This window comes from Bos mutus, chromosome 21, assembly GCF_027580195.1.
Source record: "Bos mutus isolate GX-2022 chromosome 21, NWIPB_WYAK_1.1, whole genome shotgun sequence".
Lineage (NCBI taxonomy): Eukaryota > Metazoa > Chordata > Mammalia > Artiodactyla > Bovidae > Bos > Bos mutus.
The window spans coordinates 36,648,762-36,671,459 of NC_091637.1; the positions used below are offsets into that span (position 1 = coordinate 36,648,762).

The following is a 22,698-nucleotide window of genomic DNA, read 5'->3' on the forward strand; positions in this document are numbered from 1 at the left end:
AATTTGACCTCAAGCAAGCTTACATGAGATTCATGTTTCTTGTGCATGGCTGGCAGACAAAGAATCAAGAGGCCATGAAGATAAGTCACCATAAGGAAGAACAAAAATAGATGGGCTATGTATAAAACAAATAAGCTACAAAGATAAGTTACATGGAGGTACAGCCAATCTTTTATAATTATTTTAAGTATAATCTATAAAATATTGAACCATCATGTTGTTCACCTGAAATTAATATAGTATTATAAATCAACTATGTGCCTGAGTCTTTGTGACCCCACGGACAATAGCCTGCCAGGCTCCTCTGTCCATGAAATTCTCCAGGCAAGAATACTGGAGTGGGTTGCCATTTCCTTCTCCAGGGTAAATCAACTATACTTAAATTTTAAAAAGTGGACTGCAATCAACATTAGGACTTACCTGTTTCTGTACACATCCTAAGTGATGATTTAAACAAATCATGGAATATTTATATAACAGAATAGCATACCAAATCTATATGTATTGATATGGATCTTCTTTTAAGCTATATTTTTAAAGAAAAAAATTCAACATGTTGCTTCATGTTGGAATTTCTGTAAAGCAATATTTGTGCAGCACAGAATATTCCTGAAAGTTCACACATGAAACTGACGTGGTTACCTGTGTATAGAAGTACTGGGTAGACGATAGTTATGGGGTTGGTGGCACTGACTGTTCTCAGATTATTTTTTATACTTAAAACAGTTCTACTGAAAGTAGTTTAGTAAAGAAAACTGTATTTTAAGAGTAAGAGAGCACTTTAAACCTTATCTCAAAGTGGTCTACATTAAAAAAAAAAAAAAACACATTGTGTTTTATGTCTAAAAGAAGATTAGTAATACAGGTAGAGGCGATATTGATTTATGCACAGTATCTTCCCTTAGTATTCTAGATAATCTCCAGGTTTATTCTATCTCTGTCAGCAGAAAGTATGATTAGAATTTAGTGAAGGTATTATTCTTCATCTAGAAATTGAAAATATGAGTTCTTTAAAAATAAAAGCAAAGGACAGAGCATTCACCTATTTTACTCAAGCAATTTATACTTTCAAAGTGGTGAAGAGGCCAGGTTGGTAACACTGAACTGGTACATCAAAATAATTAAGCTTTAATCTCTGATTCAAAGACTTCAGCTTAGGGGTCATGAGGAATCAAGAAGACATTTTCTTTTTAATCAGTCTAAGATGATTAGTAACTTTGCTTGTGGAATGATCATTTTCCAAGTACAGCAATGCAATGGTGTAGTAAAATAGAGGGAAAAGATTAAGGAGTTTAATTTACTTGGCATGTTATAACTATGTTTATTAAAATACTAAGAATTACAGCAAAACTTTATTATTTGTTAATATTACTTTTGCCTCAATGGGGGTTATATTGAGAAAATAATATTCTAGACATAAAGGCCATTGCCAAGCCATATTTTTTAAAAACATATTTTTCTACTTTCTTATAAAATAACCCCCTGGGTACTTATAATGAAATCTATTTCTTTGTTGGAATGTAATTATTCCCCCTCCCTCAATAAGCTTTCCATCTCTGGTTTATTGCTGTAATGTTGTTCAAATAAAAAGACAGGTTCAGAATTCTGATATATTAATCAGCATGCCTTATATCATAAGGAAAAGGATAAAGGGACTGTGAATTATTTCTCAACAAATGTTTTGTTTGCATAATGGCACACTTGGGATCTTCTTTCTGGTTTTATGGTTTTATCATGAAATTAATTGAATTCAGTATATACATGCAAAGAACTGTATTAAATGTAGAAAATCCACGTTAAATAAAAAATGCGTTCCCCAAAATAGAACTGAAGGTTTTATAAAGAGGTCAGTGATTTTAACTTACTGGTTCTTGTAACTTTGGCTTGTTTTAGCAGTCAGAGAGTCTTTTTCAGATTCAATAGGTATTCTTTGATTTCCAAGAAGAAAGTTGACAGAAAATTGGTTCCAATAGGATTGAAATATGCAAAACAAAAAACAATAAAATATGGACAGCTTTCTAAGCATCTCTCATGACAGTGGTATATTATGTAATAATACCTTATGATGGAAACCATCTTTGCTATGAGAAACATGATATATTTAGAAAGGACAATAATATATTTATCAGGGCCCGAATAATATTTGGCAGGGGTTCCTGAGAGTTTAAAGGAAAAAAATGTGTAAAAAATGTTGGATAAAGATGTAAAAGATGCATGCTATACTTCCAAACAGCAGCTTGTCTTTCCAGCCTGGTCTTGCAATCTGTGTCCTTTGCGGCATGAGCCATAGTGTTTTTGCTGTACTGAGAATTTTAAAGTCTGTAACACAATCATCTTTTAGTGGAATAATTACTGTTTGCTATAATTTTCAGAACACCCCAAGTACCCACATGAACTGCTTTACAGACTGCAAAGAAGCATACAACACAAACTGAGAGAAAGAAGACTAAGGTATGGTTGTGTAAGGAATGTTGCTAAAATTGTCTGTTTGCTTTTTACTTATAAGATTCACAAATAATTGTGATTTGGGGTCTAACAGATCCAGAAATAAACTTTAAACAAACCCCAAAAAGTGGTTTCTTTACTCAAATAATATGAAGATTGTGTAAATATTACTAAACTCACATCATTAAATAAGATCAGTTTGCTATTATCCATTTGTTGTCTTAGCTCAATATAATTCTTATGAATACACCTATACAATGTACACAATACATACTGTGTGTGCATATATGTTTATATATGTATATATTTATTATATAAAACTATCTCCATAATACCTTTCCAGGGATTAATATTTTCCCTTTTTAATTTTGTGTTTACTTTACTATCTCTAAATAATATGGGTACATTATTGTTTCTCTTTATAAATGAAACATAAACATCTATTGACATTATGGTATTTCCTCAACAGTTTTGCTGCTTTCCAGTTTTATCACTGATAATGTTTAAAAATTTAAGTACTATATTTAAAAAATTTTCCTGTTAATTTTTACCTACTCATTTCAAGTTTATGTAAAGTAAAATTCATTCATTCTGTTACCAAACTCAGGTTTGGCTGCTCACTATTCAAAAGTCAACACTCAAGAGACAAGTGCTGGTAGGAACAGAAAGACTGCTTTATTTAGGTGGCTGGTGACTAGGGAGAAGGCAGAATTGTGTCCTGTCCAGAACCAACTCTAATGATTTTACCATGGAAATTTGTAAAGGAAAAAGGGGAGTAATCTCAGTTAATCCCTGAGTTAGGGGGTTGGATTTTTGCCAATTCCCACTATGTACAAGCTTGTTGATTCCTTGTGATCTTTAGATGCTATCTTGTTCTCACCATCTGCTCATGAGATTGCCAAGGGAAGAAACTAGGGAAAGAGATCTAGTCGTCTGTTAATTATTTATTATTCATTTCTACTTCTTTAATTAAAAAAAAAAAGGAATCAACAGGTTAGGCAAGGTACGTTGTTATCGAAAGATTTGAAAGGTTAGTTAAGCATGGGGCATCTGGTATAAAGGTTGGTAAATATATAGTTTTGCTAAAGTGATGAGATGAAAGGGGCTGTCTGGAGAAAGCTGCTGCCTGCAAAGAGCTGCTTACAAATCCCCATACTCAGACATTATCCCATTTCTATTGGATTATGAGTAAAAGTCTCCCTATGTAACTTCTTCATGTTGACACAGGGTACCACATTCTTAGAGTGGGTTTATATGGGTCTGTAGTGTCTCTTTGCTAACAATTTTAGTTACCTACTTATATATACCTGTAGAACAAGCTGTAATTATTTTGATGATGCCCACAAAGATACACATTATTATGAGCAATAGTGTTTATTATTCCTGTTCTCTTGAGGCCTGTTTTTAGAATTGTGCTAGCCATAGATTCAGTACTATTCAAGATGGAGCAGCTTATATTTGCCATGGCTACATTCTGGTCATCCTAAGATTAGCTTTTTTCCCTCTGGTGATAGTCATAGTATTTATGAAACAACTCAGGACTGTGCATCAGACACAGGAAGATTCTATGACTCTATCATGCAAATCATTAACTGTTTGTGCATACTCTTTTGTGAGGAGGTCTGAGACACTTTAGCTTTCCTATAAACAGAAGCAGGGGACATGGAGGAGTCTTTACACTTGGGAGGGTCCTGAAGGGTTCTACTTGGTTTCAGTTTTGATATATTTGTTTGAGTTTTGACAAATACACAGAGTTGTGTAACTACCAAAATGAGCAAGATCTAGGGCAATTCCATCATCTGGAATATTCCCCAGTGCCCTTAGCAACCAACCCCTTTCCTCATCCCTAAAATCTGACATCTACCACTTAACTTCATTCTCTGTAGTTTTGCCTTTTCCATTATGTCATACAAATGAAATCAGGAAGCACATGGCCATTTAAGCCAGCATCTTTCCCTTATAATCCAGAACCATGGGTCACAAAGATTTGGACATGACTGAGCAACTAGCATTTTCACGTTCACTTTTCAGTGTGTATATTGTTGCTTGTATCAACAATTTACGCCTTCGCATTGCTATGTATTATTGTACTGTATTAATTTACCAAAGTTTATTTATCCTTTCATCAGTCAAATGGTGTTTAGGTTGTTCCCAGTTTTTAGAACGCATGATTAAAACTACTGTGAACATTCATGTACAGGATTTTTTTGAACATAAGTATTAGTTCCTTGGGTAAATACTTAAGAGGAAGATTGTTGGGTCATATGATAAGTATGTTTACTTTTTCTTCAGGAGTCATTAATTTTATTAGTATTGCTAAAGCAACAAAGAAATATGTATTATATACATCAAAGATTTTTACCTTTGTGAAATTTTACAGGGGGTTTTATGTATGGCTCTTAATAACAATATGCATTTTCTCTATTTTCTAAGTAAAATATTATTAACTCTAGTCACTATGGTGTATATTTTATCCCCATGACTTATTTATTTTATAACTGGAAGTTTGTGCATTTTGATCCCTTCATTTACTTCATCCACTCCCTCAGCTACCACCTCTGTCAACCACCAATCTGTTCTCTCTATCGCTTGGCTTTGTTTAATTCCACATATAAGTGAAAATAAACAGTATTTGTCTTTCTTAGTCTGACTTATTTCACTTAGCATAATACCCTCAAGATTCATCCATGTTGTTGAATAAGATTTCAATCTTTTGATGGTTAAGTAGTGTTCTACTATATGTATCACCGAACCTTTATATTTTTGTACATCAGTAAACACTTGCTAAACTCTTGACTGTATCACTTTTGCATTGCTAGCAGCAATGTATGAAATTTGAGTGCTCTGCAAACTTGCCAGGGCATGCGACTTTATCAGGTTCTTTTTATATCTGTTGTTTGCTGATCCAATAGATGTGCAGTGGTGTCTATTTTGGGTTTTACTTCACATTACCTGTAATGACTAATGATAGTGAACATTTTTACCTATACCCATTTGTCACTGGTATATCTTCTATGGTAAAGTGGGTTTTTTTTTTATTCAAATATTTTATTATTTTATTGGGTTGTTTTCTTGTTTTTGAGTTTTAGAAATTCTTTGTATTCTATGGATCCAAGTTCCTTGTGAGGAATAATTTACAAATATTTTTTCCCAATCTGTAATTTGTTTTTTAATTCTTTTAACAGTATCATTCACAGAAAAAAAGTGTTTTTAATTTTGATGAAGTCTAATCTATCAATATTTTCTTTGGGGGATCGTGCTTTTGATATTCCATATAAGAATTCCTTGTCTGTTCCAAAGGTCATGAAAATGATTTTCTATGTTTTTCTTTGTAAGTTTGAAAGTTTTACATTTTATATGTTTATGATCTGTTTTGAGTTAACTATTATTGGGTTGGCCATAATGTTCATTTTTTTTCTCCCATGAGATGACTCTAGTAGTGCATAGTTGTGTTTAGTTTCATTAAAAACAATTTTGTTAGATTGTATTTTGACAGATGTCATATCAGCATGAATTAAAAACGCTTATCAAAACTGGTGAAATTTTGTGTGGCCATTTTAATATTGAAGATGAAAGAAAACAAATATTTTTGGCATATTATACTTTATGATTTGAAGAAGGGTAAAAATGCAACTGAAACACACACACAAAAAGATTTGTGCAGTGTATGGAGAAGGTGCTGCAACTGATCAGTTGTGTCAAAAGTGGTTTGAGAAGTTTGGTACTGGAGGTTTCTCACTGAATGGTGGTCTGTGGTCAGGTAGACCAGTTGAAGTTGATAGCGGTCAAATTGAGACAGTAAGTTGAGAAGAATCATTGTTATACCACATAGGAGATAGTTGACATACTCAAAATATACACATTAATTGTTGAAAATCATTCAAATCAGCATGATTAGGTTAATCACTCTGATATTTGAGTTCCACATAAGTTAAGCGAAAAAAATCTTCCTGACTGTATTTCCATAGGTAATTTTCTACTGAAACTTAATGAAATCATTCCACTATTAAAAAACAAATCATGACAAGTAATGAAAGTGGATACTGTACAATAATATGGATGGAAGAGATTGTGGAGCAAGTGAAATGAACCAACACCAGCCACACCAAACACCGATCTTCATCCAAAGAAGATGATGTGTGTGTATGGTGGGATTGGAAGGGAGTCCTCTATTATGAGCCATTCTGGAAAACCAAATGATTAATTCCAAGTATTGCTATCAGGATAATGCAAGACCACATGTCTCTTTGATGACCAGGCAAAAGTGGTTACCGCTTGCCTGGGAAATTTGGGTTCATCCACCATAGGCACCAGACACTGCACCTTTGGGTTTTCCATTCACTTCGATTATAAAACTCTCTTCATGGAAAAACATGTCAATTCTCTAGAAGACTATAAAAAGCATCTGGAACAGTTCTTTGCTCAAAAAAAAAAAAAAGTATGGGGAAGACGAAATTGTGAATTTGCCTGACAAATGGCAGAAGGTAGTAGAACAAAATGGTGAATACATTGTTCAATAAAGTTCTTGATGAAAATGAAAAATATGTGTTTTATTTTTACTTTAAAAACAAATGAAATTTTTGGCCAACCCAATATATAAGCTGAGAGATCCGGTCAAAGCGTTTTTTTTTTCTTCTTCTTCTTCTTCTTCTTCTTTTTCCTTCTTTTGCATGCAGATATGAAATAATTCACCAAATTTTGTTTAAAAAATTTGTTTTAGACATTGGCTTGCCTTTGCATATTTGACAAAAATCAACTGAACATAGTTGTGTTTCTCTATTTCTGAATATTGTCTCCCATTGATCGACATGTCCATCTTTTCATTGATACCATGGTGTTGTGATCTTTGCAGCTTTATATCAGATAGTGTGAGTCTTCCAACTTTGCTGTTTAAAAAAACCAACTTTTTGTTCTAATCTCTTTCCTTTCTATATAAAGTATAGAGTCATCTTGTCAATATTTACAATAATCATATTGTTACAGAGACAGGAGAAAATTCCTGAGAAACGTGTATGGACAGTATAAGCCCACACTAAAAGCCAGGACTATAGCCAGTGTCACTACAGTGCAATGGTTGGAGAGATACTGTAGCATTAACTGGGCATTGATGCTAACTCAAATACCATCAGACATGGCAACAATGACATTACTGCTTCTGGATAGTGGATACCATATCATTGCCAATGGAATGCCCTGTAGAGTTGTTGATTTGTTACTATGTTCCCCCAAGGGTAACATGTTAACACATTTCCCAAATGAAATAGGAGGTTCATATCCCTGGTGACTCAGACCATAAAGAATCCCTCTGCAATTCAGAGAAAGCGATGGTGCTCCACTCCAGTACTCTTGCCTGGAAAATCCCATGGATGGAGGAGCCTGGTAGGCTGCAGTCCATGGTGTCGCTAAGAGTCGGACACGACTGAGCGATTTCACTTTCACTTTTCACTTTCACACACTGCAGCAGCAGCAGCAATTCAGGAGATCTAGGTTTGATCCCAGGTTTGGGAAGATCCCCTGGAGAAGGGAAGGGCTATCCACTCCAGTATTCTTGGCTGGAGAATTCCATGGACAGAAGAGCCTGGCAGGCTACAGTCCATGGGGTCAAAACGAGTTGGACATGACTGAGCGACTTTCATTTTACATGCTGGAAAAAGGGAAAAAATGTTGGACAAAGCTAACACTAAATGTTATTAATTTCTTTGTAAGCTGCACTGTTGTCATCCTAGAATTCTTTTCTTACACTTGTGGATTATGCTTCCTCTTTCACTGACATTCCATCGCATAGGCTGAGGCACATCTTCACCAGTTTCTCATTTTACAGGACTGACACTGACTTCTACCTTTGTGTAAGTTAGTTTCCCAAATTGTTTTTCCTTTGGATGGGAGGGCTGATTCTCAGCATTTCCATTAATGACATGTGAATAAGTAGCAAATATAAAAGCTAGCTTTTATTATAATTTCCAAAAATAAATAAAATTGAATTAAATAAAAAGTAGAAAATATCTGACATACTAACACCAGTGCTAGAATCCCTAGTGCTCCCCGAGACATTGTTCACTTTCTTTTGAGAGTTCTTTAGTTATGTCTGAAAGTAACCAGTGTCTCTGCCAATGCAGGGCTTGCATGTGGACAGCTTGCATAAAGCAGCCTGGTCCTGCAATTACTTACAAAGCCTTTAAATTAGTTAAATTTTTTTCTGTCCCATTCAGACTTCTGCACAATGTAACCACTGTCATAAGGCTTGTACCCCTGAATCTTTTCAGGCCCACTAAAGATCACTGCTCCCATGTCTGTTATTTTCATTTGCTTTTTTTTGTGGGCTATAGCTTTCTTTACTCTATTTCATCTGTTATGAAGATTATATCTACTGGTTCTCCTGTTCACAATGAATGTTTTGTTTTGTTTTGTTTTTTAATATATCTGCCATTTCAGTGGGCTTTTGTTAAGGGGGAAGAAAAGACATATATGCAGAGTTCACTGTCTGAATCAGAAACACATAAAGGAGTTCTACTGTGGACTTAAAACTACTCATAATAAGGAATTGAGCTTCCCAGGTGGCATTAGTGGAAAAGAACTCAGCAATGTAGGAGACATAAGAGACATGAGTTCAGTCCCTGGGTCAGGAAGATCCCCTGGAGGAGCACTTAGCAACCCACTCCAGTATTCTTGCCTGGAGAATCACCATGGACAGAGGAGCCTGACAGGCTACAGTCCATAGGGTCACACAGAATTGCACATGACTGAAGTGACTCAGCACGCATGTACGCCACAAGGAATTATTGATACTCACTCCCTGACCAAGTTTGGCAAATGAGTTATCTCTAGGAGGGGGTGAATTTTCCTAAACTTCTCTTTTTTTTTTTTTTTTTTCTGTGTCTCTCATTTTTCAAGTTTCTCGCATGTCAGAACTAGTTTGTTGATTATGTTCATTCCTCCTATCAGGATTCCTGTAACTAATTGCATAAATGTTTAATATTCTTTCCAGTTATCACTTCTTGATGTTCTTATTTTAAATAACAAATATGCTTGTTAATTATCTCAAAATATTTCCACTGGTATAGAATGAAGCTTGGGCTCCAAAATCACTGCAGATGGTAACTGCAGCCCTGAAATTAAAAGATGCTTGCTTCTTGGAAAAAAAGTTATGACCAGCCTAGACAGCATATTGAAAAGCAGAGACATTACTTTGCCAACAAAGTTCTGTCTAGTCAAAGCTATGGTTTTTCCAGTAGTCATGTATGGATGTGAGAGTTGGACTATAAAGAAAGCTGAGTGCTTAAGAATTGATGCTTTTGAATTGTGGTGTTGGAGAAGACTGTTGAGAGTCCCTTGAACTGCAAGGAGATCCAACCTGTCCATCGTAAAGGAAATTAGTCCTAAATAGTCATTGGAAGGACTGATGCTGATGCTGAAGCTCCAATACTTTGGCCACTTGATGGGAAGAACTGACTCATCTGAAAAGACCCTGATGTTGGGAAAGATTGAGGGCAGGAGGAGAAGGGGACAACAAAGGATGAGATGGTTGGATAGCATCACCTACTCAATGGACATGAGTTTGAGTAAACTCCGGGAGCTGGTGATGGACAGGGAGGCCTGGCATGCTGCAGTCCATTGGGGTCGAAAAGAGTTGGATACAACTGAGCGACTGAACTGCTAGAATGAAGCAGTGATGTTAATCAAACTACTCAGGGCAGAAAGTTAACTTATGGCAGAAAGATAAAGTTGAAGTTCGCATTATCAACCATTATTGTGTATGGTTTTCCTTTAAATCACTCCAGTGTTTTAAAAGAGTTAATTTTTCTGCCAAGTTACCGTATGGCAAAACCAATAGAATATTGTAAAATTAAATAAAATTAAATTTAAAAAATCATATGATAGTTTAAAGACATGGAGAGCACACTTCAATCCACAGACTCCTATATTTTCAGAACTGAAAAGCACAATGCTATAGCTTAGCCTCACTTTCTCACACATGCTAACAAAAATCCTAGAGCTTAAATGATATGTTGATCCATTCAATTATTACAAGAACTGTTACCAAGTTCCTCATTCGCATACCCATTGTTTTCCTAAAACTATTTTCTTTACTTACCTTAGAATACCATACCTTTTTTCACCTCACTTATCCATTGCTGTTTTCTGTGTTGATGTGCAAATGCCTGATCTATTAATCATTTAAAGGAAGGTGACTAAATTCAGCTGCACATCAGATGCAGTTTGACCACTAGTATATAAAATACTAATTTTACATTTACCTAAAATATTCCTGATCTAGTGGTTTTCTGAACAGCAGTTGAATCTGGGTTACGTTTACATGTTTTAGACTTTATGAATACGTTATTTGCAATTGTTTGAGCAATAAAAAAATAAAATTATAAAATAATATCTTCTGTCAGGATCCTCAGAGTACTATGTATATATAATAATTACAACATTACAAAATTATAATAAGCAATCATCCACTAGGACAAATTTAGGGAGGAAAAGTTTTGAATAGTGTTACATAAATGTAGAGAGAATTAATTGTAAACTCAAAAAATAAAAAAAAACCTGCAAACATGATTAAATGCAGAGACAGACACAAATCGAACTGAACACATTTGTCTTTGGGAAAGAAATGATAAAAATGTTTTGGCAGTAAAATGAAATTGCTTATAAGTCATTTCAAAATAATAATACACCCTGGAAGATTTTATTGGTTTTATGACTTTAAAACTGTGACCCAGTGTCCTGTATATGCTTCCTTGTAAAGTTATAATCTAATTATAAAGTGACCAAATATTAAAAAGCTGCTGTGAGTCTGCTGCTGCCTCCAAATGTTACTTTTGATGTTTAAAGCTCTTCTAATGAAAATTGCATGCACTATCAATAGAAAAAGATTAAATACTATAGTGCAGTGAAGTGAAGCAGAGATTGGTTTTTCACCCTGTTAAGGTTATGATTGGATTATTGTGAACTTAGTATTTGTTCCAAGACAAAATGCTTTCTTTCTTTAAATATACATTACAATAATTGGATAGACAAAGTTATTCCTGGAAGTTAAGGGGCATTTTAAAACCAATAGAAATAGTTGTATATTGTTTCTTCCTTCTATTCTAAATGCCTCTTTTCCTCAATTCCAAATCTGCTGTTAACTTATGAAAACTCTATACGATGCTCCAAGGGAAAGAAATATGTTTCTCAACTGCAGAAACTTATTGGAATCTTTTCTTGTACCTCTGTTTCTATTTAGGGGCGTGTGTGTGCGTGTGTATGTGTGTGTGTGTGTGGTGTTTGAGTTACTGATGAAAGAGGAAGGACATATAGGGCTAGGGTCTGGTTAACTTACTTAGCTCATTACTATCTTTCACAGCCCATGGGAAAACTGTTTTCTGGTTCTTCACTGTCTCTGTCCCACTCATTCTTCTACTTCTTTCTACTTTCTTCTAGCATCCTTTTCAAGAATGTCACATTTCAGTATTCCACTCAGGCCGGTCTTTAGTTTTCCCCTGGGAAATACTTCTCCATGCTATAAAATCAGACTTTTGTCCTGTATTTTTCTTTTCATGGCTACACTTATTCCTTAAGGCAAATTTCAGTTCTTAAAAGTTAAGATTCTTACTAAACTCACACTAAAATATAATGTGAATAATGACTATATTGTCATGTTTAAGAATAATAATCTAATATAAGTCTACTTACATTTCAAATAAATATGTAATAGACGATGAAATTTCAGGCACATGAATTTAGCTCCCAATAGAATTCTACACTCTGATCATCAGGCAGTGAATATATTATTTAACATGTCAAAAAGAACTTTGTAGATGTAGTTAAATTTCCTAATCAATTGAATTCAAAAGAAGAAGATTGACCAGAAGCAGAGGCCCAATATAATCACATGATCCCTTAAAAGCACAAGGCAAGGCGGAAAGGGAATTTGGAGAAATCCAAAGCACAAGAAGAATTCAATGATTCTTTGCTTGAATTTGAAGACAGTAATGTGTCAAGAAAACAGGGACTTCAGTTCTACAACCACAAGAAGCTGAATTTTGTCCACAACCTCATAAGCTAGCATGGTGCTCCACAAGAAGCTGAATTTTGTCCACAACCTCATAAGCTAGCATGGTGCCCCACAAGAAGCTGAATTTTGTCCACAACCTCATAAGCTAGCATGGTGCCCCAGAAGAGAATAGTAGCCCTGACAGATATCCTAATACCTTATCACTGCTGCATCATTCATCCATTTAAAAATACTGCTTGTTAAAATGTAAGCCATTTAAAAAATAATTCAAATAAAGCTCTTGTACCTTTGTTTATCTTTTCTAAATCTGTCCCTAATATGTTTTCATGTGCGGCATTCATATTTGTATCATCTGTTGTCCAATATTATCCTGGCCAATGTGTTTAGTCAATTCTGTTACATATAATGAAATATCTAAATGCTAAGCATTTATGCCAGCTAGTAATAGCTAATCTATTTATTTTTCAGCATCTGCATAAACTCTTTCAGAGTGTTGTCACTTCTCTATTTAGCTGGAAAGACTGACAAACAAAATCTGAAAAAGACTAATGTTTGCAGAACAGAGGGTTTCATACCTACCATCTCCCTGGCTGCATATTTTCAAATTTTATGCCTCATCTGCTAAAATCTCTTTCAACACAAACCCCAACTGTGCAGCTGTGTAAATCATGCATTCCCGTGACCAGGTTTGCCAAGGATGACTGTGGAGATACCCCTGTTAAAGTAATCCTCCCACTAGAAGAGACACTGATAACATTGATTTTTGGATGTCAACAGGCTGGATGGCTTAGAAGCCAAATAGTTTAAGATGGTTCCAGAATGTTTTCATTTGAAGCATGATGATTATAACTGTGTTGTTATAAAGTTTGGGAAAACTAGAAGCACCTTCTCTGTGCTAATAATTACTGGAGAGCATTGTTCTTTGCAGACTCGGGAATCCTTAACATATAGGCTGAACTTGCCCTGCTAAAATTTTTCTGTTTCCCTTCTGCTGATGCTGAAAAAATAATAATACAAATCATAGTTTTTCATCTAATAAGCATCAATTACTCAACATAATCAAAAGAAGACATTCATCTTTTAATCTATCTCTGTCATCTGTCTTGTATCTATCTATCATGGAGCTACCCTGAGGCCATCAGTCATTACACAAGTTGGTTGTTTATTTTTTTAACTTAGTTTTACAGCATGACTCTTAAGAAATGGCTACCTTGGATATGCCTGTGATGACCACAGTGAAGTAAAATAACACTGCCTTGCTGCCTCGAGAGGAAATCACTGACTTTTATTATAGTAGTGTGGTTTATGCTAGTGTTCTCTTTCAATGAAGGTCTAATATGAAAAATGGTGTTAGCGGAATATTTAAAATCATCGTCACAAATCAGTATATATTATTCCATCAGTTTGATGTTTAGATGTATAATACATATTTTCCTTTCAAAAGAGCTGAAAAGTAATGTATTTTGTTTACTGGATGTTCCAAGCCTATGATGAATACATCCTTGCTTATGTCTCTTTTGTATGTTCACTCTGAACTCCTCAGAAGTTAAAGAGAAATAATGGTTTTCACTGGGAGCTTTGTTGTTGTTTGAAAATAACAAACTTGACACTAGCAAATAATAAAATGTTAAGTCAGTTGAATAGGGGAAGAAATTTAAAACCTTTCATATCCTTAATACAGGTAATAGGAAATAGATTTGTAAAGTAGAATTTGTGGTTGCTTAGATTTTGATTTTACTCAGAAAGTCGCTGAATTGCTTTTGAAATTACAACTTTTAACAACTGTTAAGCAGGAGTAATACTATAAGTGTCTAATCCATATCAGAGACCAATTGGTGTGTGGATTAATGCAATAATTTCTACCAAGATTTTTGGTATATATCAAATGGGCTGGGTGAACACAAGATAGTGCTGTTGTTTGTCATGAAATTGTGATTTTTTTTTGTTTGTTTGTGTTCAGTTTCTTTTAAATCCCTCCTTTTTCATTTTCCTTAAGTTAGTTGCTTGCTGTCTTGATTCAATATTAGCCTAGGTTTTTCTGCTGATGTTGATTTCTGTTTTTCTACCCACCATCTCTTGAAACACTCCTCACTCTACAGGCTTCAAAGTGTGGCATTTGGAGGCTTAGAAAAACTTTTGCCTGTGGTTTTAATACAATGAAGAGCACACAAAATTTTAATCACATTCAACAACATATTGTATAAAAACTTATGCTTAAACTTGTATTGAAGAAGAAGCCGTTGGCTTTTTCCTGAAGGTATAATCTCTCAAATTTTATTTTGAGAAATAATTCTAGTATAATGGCTTAGGACTGTACTTTTAGCTTCATATTTATCAACCTACAATTTCTTTATGGCTTATATGGTCTTCTCTTGTGGCTCAGCTGGTAAAGAATCTGCCTGCAATGTGGGACACCTGGGTTTGATCCCTGGGTTGGGATTTGTAAGGGCTTCCCTGGTGACTCAGACAGTAAAGAATCTGCCCACAATGCAGGTGACCTGGGTTCAATCCCTGGGTTGGGAAGATCCCCTGGAGGAGGGCATGGCAACCCACTCCAGTATTCTTGCCTGGAGAATCCTATGGACAGAGGAGCCTGGAGTGCTACAGTCCATAGGGTCACAAAGAGTCAGACATTACTCAGTGACTAAGCACAGTATGACTAATTTTGCCTGTTTATTCTCTTGATTTATAGTTCATGTTGACAACTAATTAATTGTCCTATTTTAATGTTTTGTTCTTGTTCATATGTCTAAAACTGGAAATTATAGACCACTTCCAATGAAAGTCCAGAGAAGGCAATGGCACCCCACTCCAGTACTCTTGCCTGGAAAATCCCATGGATGGAGGAGCCTGGTGGGCTGCAGTCCATGGGATCGCTAAGAGTCGGACACGACTGAGAAACTTCACTTTCACTTTTCACTTTTATGCATTGGAGAAGGAAATGCCAACCCACTCCAGTGTTCTTGCCTGGAGAATCCCAGGGACGGGGGAGCCTGGTGGGCTGCCGTCTATGGGGTCGCACAGAGTCGGACACGACTGAAGCGACTTAGCAGTAGCAGTATCAGTCCATTGAAAGTTACAATCCACTTCTAAGATTCTGCACATTGTAATTGGTATAAGTTCAGTTCAGGTGCTCGGTCGTGTCAGACACTTTGCCACCCCATGGACTGCAGCACACCAGCCTTCCCTTTCCATCACCAACTCCCTGAGCTTACTCGATTCGTGTCCATCGAGTCAGTGATGCCATCCAACCATCTCATCCTCTGTTGTCCCCTTCTTCTTCTGCCTTCAGTCTTTCCCAGCATTGGGGTCTTTTCCAATGAGTCAGTTATTTGCATCAGGTGGCCAAAGTATTGGAGTTATTATACAATGTATTGTTTTCTATATCCATGTATTTGTTCACTAGTTCTGAAAGTCAGTTAGAGGAGACTGAAATTTATTATTTTAGTGAACAACTAAGAGATAATCTTACCTGTTCTTTCAAAAATATTTATTAAGTGCCTTTTGTGTATCTTTTACATTTAAGAAAATAATTTTATAATATACACAGTGATATATATTATATATATATATATATATATATACTTTATGAAAGGATTTATGTTATAGTAACCAAATGTCTTGACTGTGTGTGTGTGTTTTTTTTTTTTTTTAATTTAAAATTAAGGAGATTACCTGTCAGGCAGAATATTAGAAAATCCTGTTGATAATGTGAGTTCCCGTTTAAACCTATCTCAGAAGGAATTGTTCACAGTTTTCATAAGCCAAATGTCTTCTGACTTCAAATCCATTCTCCTCCCACCATAATACTATAACCACTCATTTGCAAGGGATACAGTTATTGTGGAGGTGCTGCTGTTGGTGTTTCTTTGCTGAGCTGGGAGAGATTAAGAGGAGATACTTTTACAACATTTGTTCTTCCTTAGAAAAGATTCCTATGTATCTTTTTATTAATCAAAATACATGTAATGCACTAAAAACTCAAGTTGTCAAGAATAAACATTAAGGGTGCTATGAATGCATTTTTTTCTTGGCCATTTCTGTAAATGGGAACTCACTATCTGCAGACACAGAATAGTATCTTGTTTTAAATATGTATTGAGACAAAAGGCATGCCCTCAAATCTCATCACTTAAAAAAATTTCTTCCCATTGGGAAAATTTTACGATTATTATATGGGCAAAAAAAAAAAATGATTAAATTAAAAAGGACTTAAACTGCTAGGGTAATACTTGTCTCTCTTGCATATTTTCTATTTTACATAAGACCCAAAACATGGTGAAGAATGATTCTGAATCATTCTATAATGATACCAATTTTTATTTTTATTTTATAGTTCTCTGTTTTATAACTAACCATGGCATAGAACTGTAAACTAAACACCAAGGTAATCTTTTACTGTGTTCTTCTCTGCCTTGGAATTGTCTATTTTTCATGTTTGTTTTGCTGTTTTGAATATAATGTTCATTTAGAGAAGATTCAGTAAGTTGATCCTTTCTTTTTCTTGTACTGAAAAAAGCTAAGATATGCCTTTTTGTTCTCCTGACTTTGCAAATACTTGTTGACTGTAGCATAAAAACTCATTCTGGCTTCTGATTTTGTGTTCAGATGACATGGCATGACTTCAGAAGTTTTAAATTCTTCCAAAGATGGGCCTGAATCTAGTACTAGCTGTGTCAAGCTACTTTTCTTTTTTTGATTACATGTGTTTTTGTCAATAACTTGACTCATTTTTATTGTAAACTTTATTTTTATATGGCTAACTACAACTTGGCAAGATTGGTGCCTTGATTTTATGCACACATCTTAGTTGCCAAAGCTGAAATTACCTTAGGAAAGAGCAAAATGAAGAGATCCCATTAGGAGACACTATTCTAGATATACCCAGTCACATGCTATCTTTGAACCATGACAAATTCTTGGCCTCCGCTGATTGCCACACCTAAATATTCTTCAATATTTTCTTTCTGCAAAGACACGAGAATCATATTAGGTACCAGATAGTTGAGCCTCAGCCCCATTCCTTCCTTTTGATAGGTAGCAGTGTTTCCTTGGCTGTATCTTCATCTGCAAGTAATTTCAAGTCTGGTATTATTTATCAATTTCACTGATTAAAATAACCATGCTTGAACTTTGGTTTACAACTCTTTAATGTTTAAGCAGATAAAAATTTCTCAATCATGTCTGCTAAGGAGCAAAGAGGAGAAGGCAATGGCAACCCACTCCAGTACTCTTGCCTGGAAAATCACATGGACAGAGGAGCCTGGTGGGCTGCAGTCCATGGGGTCGCTAGGAGTCGGACACAACTGAGCAACTTCACTTTCACTTTTCACTTTCATGCATTGGAGAAGGAAATGGCAACCCAGAAGGCACAGATCATGTAAAATCTGTAACTTCCCTTTCTTTTTCCATCAGAATATTCTTTTTTGTGTAATTCTTTCATGTGTAATCTTGTCTATTGTATTAGGATCTCTTCATTTTCTGCAATAAACCAACATGGAACATTGTCCCTTAACCCTGTCTGCTTCCCATATCAGAGTGACTAGTTTATATTTATACCACACATCATCATTGCCTATCTCAGTTAGGGATGACCTACACAGCAAACACCTTAAGAACAATGGAATAATAATCTCACTGTTTCCCCAGGAGTAACATCAAAGCCACAGTTTTTTTGGCTCCAGAATTCTCAGGGAACATTTTTTCATAAATCTTGTCATAGCAACTTACTTATTTACAGCTGTTTACTGGAGGATTTTTGGCACACTGCTTTTACTCTGCTCTAGTCACTTTTTTCCCCTTTCAACTGACTCTGTTAAACCCATATGTCTTAGAGGTTTGCAGCCACTGACTTTCTGTGCATCAAAAATCCAAATATAACTTATCTAATCATCTCATATCCTCTGCCACCCCCTTCTCCTCCATATCCATGGTTACTCCTTATGTGCAGTTTTGGTTCTAAGGATTCAACCAACTACTTACTGTGTAGTACTCTAGGAATTGCTATTGTAAAAAATCCATATACAAGTAGGCCCATGCCATTCAAACCCATGTTGTTCAACTTTCAATGGTATGTATATAATCTACTTTGCACTTCTTTACTAATTGGCCAGATGTCCCCAGTGGCTCAGTGGTAAAGAATCTGCCTGCAATGCAAGAGGTGCGGGTTTCATCCCTAGGTGGGGAAGATCCCCTGGAAAAAGGCATGGTGACCCTCTCCAGTATGCTTGCCTGGAGAATTCCATGGGCAGAGGAGTCTGGTGGACTACAGTCCATAGGGTTGCAAAGAGTCAGACACAACTGAAATGACTGAGCACACACGCACTAATTGACCATTGTATTGACTTCTAAAGGATAAAAGCTAATATGCTTTATTAGCTAGTCTGAAAGTTGACATCCTAATGTTGAATCTTCACAGTTTGACACATTTTGCTTCTAACCATTTATGTTACCTTCACACTTTTCCCTGTACAGTATACTTATGATATGTGAAAAAAATGAAAGTATTAGTCACTCAGTCCTGTCCTACACTTTGCACATGTAGCCACCAGGCTCCTCTGTCCATGGAATTCTCCAGGCAGAATACTAGAATGGGTAGCCATAAATATGATATAGTCATATCCAATTTAGCTTATGAATGTGAAGTAGATATATTTTGGTTCATAGTCTGTAAAAATTTGTTTGAGTGGTCTTGATGGAATTGCCTATATTTGGATATATCATCTATATTAATTTTTATCTTTAGAGGTTCTTCAAAATAGATTTGAGATGGGTTGCCTTATATGAATTACAATGAGTGCCTTATCTTTGTTTTTGTTCTCCCTCTGTTTCGTAATGTAATTCATTTTGCAATAGGATATGCATCTATTTTAAAAATTCATTAAAATCTTTCTCTTACCTCCTACTGAATATGCCCCAAACTAACTGTTTATGTGATGATTACCTTATTACTTGGAAAAATGTCAATTTCTCTGGAAAAAAATCCCCTTTTAAAATGGATCAAGTTAGATTCTTCTGTTTTACCTTTTCAAATAGACTTTAATTTTTAGAACACTTTTATATTCACATCAAAATTAAATGGAAAGTATAAAGAGTTCCCATACACTATCTGCCCTCCCAGCACCCCAGCCCCACTTCTCCACTATCACCTTTCTCCACTAGATTGGCACATTTGTTACAACAGATGAACTGCATTGACACATTATTGCTATCCAAAGTTCATAGTTTATATTAGGGTTTTTCTTGGTGTTCATTCCACTTTTTTTTTTTTTTTTTTGCAGTCACGAAGTCATATCTGACTCTTTGTGACCCCATGGACTGTGGCACACCAGGCTACTCTGTCCACAACTGTCTCCCAGAGTTTGCTCAAATTCATGTCCACTGAGTGAAGAATGATGTTATCTAATCATCTCATCCTCTGCCACCCCCTTTTCCTCCTGCCTTCAATCTTTCTGAGCAGCAGGGCCTTTTTCACTGAGTTAGTTCTTCCTATCATGTGGCCAAAGTATTAGAGCCTCAGCTTCAGCATCAGTCCTTCCAATCAATATACAGGTTTGATTTCCTTTAGGATTGATTAGTTTGATCTCCTTTCTGTCCAAGGAATTCTCAGGAGTCTTTGCCAGAACCATAAATTCTTTAGCACTCTGCCTTCTTTATGGTCCAATTCTCATATCTGTATGTCACTACTGGAAAAATCCTACCTTTGACTATATGGACCTTTGTCAGCAAAATGATGTCTCTTCTTTTTTAATACACTATCAAGATTTGTCATAGCTTTCCTTCCAAGGAGCAAGCATCTTTTAATGTTATGACAGGAGTCATTATCCACAGTGATTTTGAAGCCCAAGAAAATAAAATCTGTCACTGTTTCCACTCCCCACCCACTCCTATTTGCCATGAAATGATGGGACCAGATCCCATGATCTTAGTTTTTTGAATGTTGAGTTTCAAGCCAGCTTTTTCACTCTCCTTGTTCACCCTCATCAAGAGGCTCTAGTTCCTCTTTGGTTTTTTACTTTAGAGTGGTATCATCTGCATTTCTGAGGTTGTTGATATTTCTCCCAGCAATCTTGATTCAAGCATGGGATTCATCCAACCCACATTTCTTATGATGTACTCTGCATATAAGTTAAATAAGCAGCATGACAATATACTGCCTTGTTGTACTCCCCTTCCCCAATTTTGAACCAGTTAGTGGTTCCATGTCTGGTTCTAACTGTTCTTCTTGACCTGTATTCAGGTTTCTCAGGAGACAGGAAAGGTGGTCTGGTATTCTCATCTCTTTAAGAATTTTCCACAATTTGTTGTGATCTACATAGTCAAAAGCTTCACCATAAAGTCAATGAAGCAGAAATTAATGTTTTTTTCTGGAATTCCCTTGCTTTATCCATGATCCATGTACATTCTATGGGTATTAACAAATGTATAATTACACATATCCACCATCATAGTATCATACAAAATAGTTTATCATTCTAAAAATTCTATGTGCTCTGCCTATTTATCCCTTCTTCTTCTCTAATTCCAGGAAACCACTGATTCTTTTATTATCTCCATAGTTTTGGCTTTTCTCAACTGTCAGAAAACTCAGTATGTAGCCTTTCAGATTGGTTTCTTTCATGAGTAATATACATTTAAGATTCTCCGTGTATTTTTATGACTTGATAGTTCATTTATTTTTGGCACTCAATATTATTCCATTGTCTAGATGTACCCTAGTTTATTTATACATTCACCTATTGAAGGACATTTTGGTTGCTTCCAGTTTTGGACAATGAGGAATAAAGCTAATGTAAACATCTGTGTGCAGATTATTGTGTGGACATGTTTTCAACTTATTTGCATAAATACCAAGGTGTGTAGTTGCTGGATCATATATTAAGTGCACATCTATATTCCAAAATGACTCTGCAATATGCATTCTCACTATCAGTGAATGAGAGTTCCTGTTGCTCTGTATCATCTCTGCCATTCTGTGCTGTTAATGTTTGGACTGTTGTCATCCTAATAGGTGTTTGTTGGTATCTCATTGGTATTTTAACTTTCATTTCTCTGATGACATATGATGTTGAACATATTTTCGTATACTTACCTGTCATTTATGTATCCTCTTTGGTAAGGTGTCTGTTAAGGCTTTTGATCTTTTTTTAAAATCAGTTTGTTTTTTTTATGGTTGAGTGTTAAGAGCCTTTTGTATTGGGTTGGTCAAAAGTTCATTTGGATATTTTTCCATAAAATATTGTGGAAAAACCCAAGCAAACATTTTAGCCAACCCAGGGCATTTAGAATAACAGTTCTTTATCAAACTTATCTCTTGTAAATACTTTCTCCCAGTCTGTGGCTTATCTTCTCACTTCGTAGTGTCTCTCACAGAATGGCAGATTTTTATTTTAATTATGTCCAACTTATCAATCATTTATTTTATTGATCATGCTTTAGATGTAGTATCTAAAATATCTGTACTCAACCCAAGGTCATCTATATTTCCTACTATCTTATCTTCTGGTAGTTTTGTGTTTTATATTCAGATCTATGTTGTGAACGGTATAAAGTCTGTCTAAATTCATTTTTTACCATGTGGCTATTTACATCTTTCAGCACCATTTGTTAAAAAGACCATGTTTTCTCCATCGTATTGTGTTTCCTCCTTTGTCAAAGATCAGTGTTTTACTTGAAATAGTGTAATGATTGGTCCATTTCACCTGCCTTCACTAATCAAGGTCATTTTAAGACTTGCATGTGTGCCAAGCAGCAACTAGCCTAAGCAATAAGCCATTTGCCCAAATTGTTTTCCAGAAGCTTGGAGTCAGCTGCATCTAGTTCAAGATGAGTTGATTGAGACTGGATAGGACCACAGACCACTGACCCTTCAACTGGGCATGCTTGGTGACCTTTTGAAATGCAGAGACCTGTAACTCAGGTATGTCTGTGTGTGGAATGATTCCTATACCTTTTCCCACACCTCAGCTCACCCTGCTTCTTTATTTATTATCTATAAGAGCCCTGACTCCTTGCTTTTAGGGAAGCAGATTCGAGACTAGTTCTCTGGTCTCCTTGACCTTGGAGATAAACCCTCTTTGCTGTAAACCTCAGTGTTTTAACTTGCTGTGTTCAACTTGCTGTGCATTGGACAAAATCAACCTGGTTTGTTAACATAATTTTTATTGTTTCTTGTTATTTGTTTTTTATATTCAAAATAATATTATGTCTTGCATGCATTTTTTTAATGGTCTAAACTTAGTTTAAACTTG

At 35.5% G+C, this 22,698-nt stretch overlaps 1 long non-coding RNA gene across 1 annotated transcript in view; it reads left to right on the top strand.

Annotated features, from left to right (window-relative positions):
* The window catches only part of LOC138984384 (uncharacterized), a 46,914-nt gene extending 24,547 nt beyond the window's left edge, over window positions 1-22,367 (top strand). Inside the window, exons 2-3 of the long non-coding RNA XR_011461641.1 lie at window positions 2,373-2,451; window positions 22,244-22,367. This is a non-coding gene — a long non-coding RNA (uncharacterized lncRNA). The remainder of the gene's footprint in view (window positions 1-2,372; window positions 2,452-22,243) is intronic.
* Window positions 22,368-22,698: the final 331 nt, after the last annotated feature.